At 42.6% G+C, this 6000-nt stretch overlaps 1 long non-coding RNA gene across 1 annotated transcript in view; it reads left to right on the top strand.

Moving 5' to 3' along the window:
• The first annotated feature begins 801 nt into the window (after positions 1–801).
• LOC142200540 (uncharacterized) overlaps positions 802–6000 on the top strand; it is a 155900-nt gene continuing 150701 nt past the window's right edge. The window contains exon 1 of the long non-coding RNA XR_012715460.1: positions 802–827. This is a non-coding gene — a long non-coding RNA (uncharacterized LOC142200540). The remainder of the gene's footprint in view (positions 828–6000) is intronic.

Genomic DNA, 6000 nt, shown 5'->3' with positions numbered 1-6000 from the left:
TCTCTTACCAGACCTTCGCTTATAGTCAGCTTGGAGTCCTCCTTCCCCTCATCTCCATCACCATTAATGTCGATATTTCCATTAGTTTCTTGGGAGAAGACGGATACAAAATATGAATTTAGTAGCTCCACCTGCTGTTCCACCATGTTAACTGTTTCTCCTTTGTCACTCTTCAGGACTACATAAACATAAGACTTTATGAGCCGTCGACAGTCATGTCCTTTAACATGTGGATGGAGTTTGGACCTATAAAGTTAGCATGAGATGACATCATATCACGTGGGGAAATGTGGATGCGGGGACAGAGGAGGGTTAAGGGTTTATGTTAGACATTGTGATAGGCTTGTCTGAAAAGATGTGTCTTTAGTTTGCGTTTGAAACTGTAGAAATTGGGAGTTAATCTGATTGTTCGGGGTGGAGCATTCCAGAGAAGGGGTGCAGCTCGGGAGAAGTCTTGTATACGAGCGTGGGAGGTTCTGATAGTGGAGGATGTAAGTGTTAGATCATTGAGTGAACGGAGAGCACGGGTTGGGCGGTAGACAGAGATGAGGGAGGAAATGTAAGGAGGTGCGGCATTATGGAGAGCCTTGTGGATGAGGGTGATAACTTTATATTTTATTCTATATTGAATAGGCAGCCAATGTAACGACTGGCACAAACCTGAGGCATCACTGTAGGGTATACCCTGATAGATGAGCCTGGCCGCTGCATTCAGAATAGATTGTAGAGGGGAGAGTTTAGTGAGGGGAAGACTGATTAGTAAGGAGTTACAGTAGTCAAGGCGAGAATGAATCAGAGAGACAATAAGTGTCTTTAGTGTATCTCTGGTAAGGAAAGGGCGTATTCTGGAGATGTTTTTGAGGTGGAGGTGGCATGAACGTGCGAGTGATTCAATATGAGGGGTGAAGGAAAGGTCTGCGTGAAACATAACCCCGAGGCAGCGGGCCTAGGAGTTATAGTAAGGCCTGAGACTACAATGGATATATCAGGGACAGATCTATTAGATGGTGGAGACAGTAGTAGTTCAGTCTTAGAGAGATTTAGTTTCAGATAGAGTGAGGACATGATATTTTAGACAGCAGAGGGACAGTTGCTGGTGTTCTGTATGAGTGCAGGGGTGATGTCCGGGGAAGATGTGTATAATTGGGTGTCATCAGCATAAAGATGTTACCTTAAACCAAATCTGGCAATGGTTTGTCCAATGGGGGCTGTGTAGAGAGAAAAGAGCAGGGGGCCTAGGACTAAGCCCTGAGGAACCCCAACAGCAAGGGAAAGAGGGGAAGAAACAGATTGATGCAATGGATTGGAGTGAAGACCCAGACATTGACCTTGATTGTGATTGCGAAATTGATAACATTTTGGCATCAAGTCCTGGGGGTAACTTTTATTTAGTCAATGGTTGATATACTTAAACCACGTACCCCTTTTGTGTGGACTTCCTCAGAATTAAAGCACTTGGGCATGCGCCTTACCTCAGACTCTACAGCTCTCTATGCTCGCAACTTCCCACCATACAGACAGAGCCCTGCAAAATGACCTCCAGCAGGCCACAAATATGCATATGTGAAAAAACGGTTAATATACAGACCAATCAATTGCAGCATTTGGGTGTGGCACCACTCTATGTATAGCAACAATCTATAACAGCAAGGAAGAAAATTGTCTGCAGTCATAAGCAGCAGCAATCTTCTTAAAATCCCTGTGTCAGGGGCGATTGGGCATACTATTATGCCCAATCGCATTAAGTACCTTGATCTAGGGGCGTACGTCTTTTGTTGTTAAGAGATTAAGAGGCTGAAGTCTGCTGAAGACTAGGTATACAGAAGTTACAGTGTCTGCTGAAAATTGGCGGAGGAAAAAATACCTGCACATAGGACTTTAGTTTAAAAAGGATGGACATCCAACTCCACAATGAACCTGAATAACAGAGAGTCAGCGTTAGTGTGAACCTAATGTAACTTGTGACTTGTAACTATACACATACACTCACCGGCCACTTTATTAGGTACACCTGTCCAACTGCTCGTTAACACTTAATTTCTAATCAGCCAATCACATGGCGGCAACTCAGTGCATTTAGGCATGTAGACATGGTCAAGACAATCTCCTGCAGTTCAAACCGAGCATCAGTATTGGGAAGAAAGGTGATTTGAGTGCCTTTGAACGTGGCATGGTTGTTGGTGCCAGAAGGGCTGGTCTGAGTATTTCAGAAACTGCTGATCTACTGGGATTTTCACGCACAACCATCTCTAGGGTTTACAGAGAATGGTCCGAAAAAGAAAAAACATCCAGTGAGTGGCAGTTCTGTGGGCGGAAATGCGTTGTTGATGCCAGAGGTCAGAGGAGAATGGCCAGACTGGTTCGAGCTGATAGAAAGGCAACAGTGACTCAAATAGCCACCCGTTACAACCAAGGTAGCCAGAAGAGCATCTCTGAACGCACAGTACGTCGAACTTTGAGGCAGATGGGCTACAGCAGCAGAAGACCACACCGGGTGCCACTCCTTTCAGCTAAGAACAGGAAACTGAGGCTACAATTTGCACAAGCTCATCAAAATTGGACAATTGAAGACTGGAAAAACGTTGCCTGGTCTGATGAGTCTCGATTTCTGCTGCGACATTCGGATGGTAGGGTAAGAATTTGGCGTCAACAACATGAAAGCATGGATCCATCCTGCCTTGTATCAACGGTTCAGGCTGGTGGTGGTGGTGTCATGGTGTGGGGAATATTTTCTTGGCACTCTTTGGGCCCCTTGGTACCAATTGAGCATCGTTGCAACGCCAAAGTCTACCTGAGTATTGTTGCTGACCATGTCCATCCCTTTATGACCACAATGTACCCAACATCTGATGGCTACTTTCAGCAGGATAATGCGCCATGTCATAAAGCTGGAATAATCTCAGACTGGTTTCTTGAACATGACAATGAGTTCACTGTACTCCAATGACCTCCACAGTCACCAGATCTCAATCCAATAGAGCATCTTTGGGATGTGGTGGAATGGGAGATTCGCATCATGGATGTGCAGCCGACAAATCTGCGGCAACTGTGTGATGCCATCATGTCAATATGGACCAAAATCTCTGAGGAATGCTTCCAGCACCTTGTTGAATCTATGCCACGAAGAATTGAGGCAGTTCTGAAGGCAAAAGGGGGTCCAACCTGTTACTAGCATGGTGTACCTAATAAAGTGGCCGGTGAGTGTATCTGTACATGGCCAGCCAAAAGGGCAGGGAAAGGGAGGGCTAAGTTGTATTATGACAAAGAATACTTCTCACAATTCAACAGCACTATCCCTAGGATTTTTAGAGAAAATAAACCATCTTTTACAGCACATAAAATTCTATTCTTAAAAGAGCGTTAAGAAATTCTAAGTAAAAGTAGCCAAAGGAGTTGCAAAAAATAAAAATAAAAAAGTTCTCAGCTATCTTGTTTCTGCGATGAATACTACAAAGTTCTTGTAGTTCCTAATTCTTCTCATACTGTGGTGAATGTACAAGAATACTATTCAAAATCATAGAATTTATCTTATTCAGAAGGTCAAGGCCTTGCTTAAAATGTGATATTTTACTGGAATTTCTTTCAAACACATATTCTCCCTGGGAAGCTATTGACTTCACTCCTGTTGATTTGAAGTCTTTACACTTGTTGAGATTGAGACATCAGTAAAAGAAATGCTTGGTAGAATATATTCCGTTCCAGTTTGTTATATATTCTGTTACCAAATTTTCTATAACATTTTACAAAACATTTGAACACTATGTTAATATGTGGTTAACATAATAAAATAATATTTTATGAATCTTATACAACCCTTCCCATACTAATTTTTAAAAGGCTACAAATAATAGGGCAGGAGGTAGGGTAGGGTAGGGTAGCTGAGGAAAGTAGGTCGGGACTGGATCAAATTTAGTACTGACTGTCTCTGTCATTCCTTTCCTCCCAAGTTTCAGCAGTGGCCATGGGTGAATTGCTCAACTGGCAACAGCAGCCAAAGTGTTTTTATGAAGTCAAAGGTATGACAAGTATCTTTTGTTTGATCTCGTCATCATAAATGATGATCGTGTCACAATGACACGCAATTCACCCACTACACTTGTGGCTTTTGTGATCTAGAAAGCCCCTTTTTTGGGAACAATTTCCTTTCATCCTAAAATACTGTCTCTTATGCCCTATTCACATCTTCATTTGGATTCTGTCCAGGGGAGTCCGCAAGGGGACCCCCACGAACGGAATACCAAACACAATTGCAAGCATTGATGCAGTGAAAGCACACGGACCCCATAGACTATAATGGGGTCCGTGTGCTTGCTGACCGCATGAATCATGCGGACAGGTAAGTAGTTCACCATCTACTTTCCTGTCTGCATGATTCATGCGGGCAGCGCGCTGCAAGCACACAGACCCCATTATACTTATATATTCCATGTGGACTCTTCCCAAACGGAATACAAAAGCAGATGTGAACCAACCATTAGGGATCCCTTTTCTGAGAGGAAATAGTTGATTGCTCTCCTAGCAGAGGAAGGAGTTGGTTGCAGTGTGTTTTAGTATTCAACATCCCCGCTTCTTGTTTCATAATCAAAATATCCAAAAAAAAAAAAAAAAAAGATTTTCTTCCAAAACTTCATTGGTAAATGAAAAACCAATGTGATTTGTGTTAAGATGGTCCACAAATGTCAAAAACAACTGCTAGTCTTCCTTTGGTGCACCAACATGTCATCTATTTCTCATTTCCCTCAACAAAAATGGCTGTCTCCTTCCACCAACCCAGGAACAAGTTTGCATATGTAGTCGCACATGGATTCCACATGGCGGTGAACCTGAGTTGGTGATGGTGTTTCCCATCGAAGAGAAAGAAACTGTAAGTGAGAGAAAATTTCAATATATATAGAAATCTATTTATGGGACAAAAATTTTTGACCCCCTAGACCTGAGGTAAGACTCCACTCCCTGTAATTCCACCAGTGCGGTATTGAAGAATAGAGTGCTTCTACGTCAATAGAACAGTGCAGTCCCTTCTTCACTGCTATCCAATTTCCTCAACAGATCTGCTCTATTCTGTACAAATGAGTTTAGGGAAGATACAAGTGGACGTAAAATTTAGTAAAAGTAGACCCCTACATAGAACATAAGACCATACCATAGAACATGGATTCATATTTTTATCAGATATAATTTTTTTTTTTCTTTTTAAATGTAGATTGTGAGCCCACATAGGGCTCACAATGCACATTTTTTCCCTATTAGTATGTCTTTTTGGAATATGGGATGGAAATCCATGCAAACACGGGGAGAACATACAAACTCCTTGCAGATGTTTTTTTGCCCTTGGTGGGATTTGTACACCAGGACCCAGTGCTTCAAGGCTGCAGTGCTAACCACTGAGCCACCGTGTGGCCCCCCAGATAAAAAATTTTGACTTTGTTTGCAATAGTAATTATTTGAGTGACTGCTTGAATTCCAAGGTCAACTTATTTGTGAGAACTTTATAATCATTAGAGATGAGCGAACACTAAAATGTCCGAGGTTCGAAATCCGATTCGAACCCCATTATAGTCTATGGGGGGAAATGCTCATTTCAGGGGTACGCAAAATTCGATAAAATTATACTTACCAAGTCCACGAGTGACGGTCGGGCTGGATTCTCTTTGAAGTCTTCTCCCGGTGCAGCGCCCCCGCGGCGTCTTCCGGCTGGAATTCACTCTGCCTAGGAGTGAATTCCAGCTGGAAGATGCCGTGGGGACACTGCACGCAGAAGACTTCTAAAGGTAAGAGAAGAACCAGCGTTGATTGGCAGAATGTATAGCATTCTGCCAATCAACGCTGGTTCTGCATCGAACCTTAAACTTCGAACAGCTAGTAGTGTTCGATCAAGTACGAGTATTTCGAATACCGTAGTATGCCATCGAACACTACTCGCTCATCTCTAATAATTATCTGTTTGACCCAGGGTATTATTAGACAGAGTCCTATATTATGCAATATTCATAATAACTG

This window comes from Leptodactylus fuscus, chromosome 4 (assembly GCF_031893055.1).
Source record: "Leptodactylus fuscus isolate aLepFus1 chromosome 4, aLepFus1.hap2, whole genome shotgun sequence".
Classification (NCBI taxonomy): domain Eukaryota; kingdom Metazoa; phylum Chordata; class Amphibia; order Anura; family Leptodactylidae; genus Leptodactylus; species Leptodactylus fuscus.
This window is presented reverse-complemented; position numbering and strand designations above follow the sequence as displayed.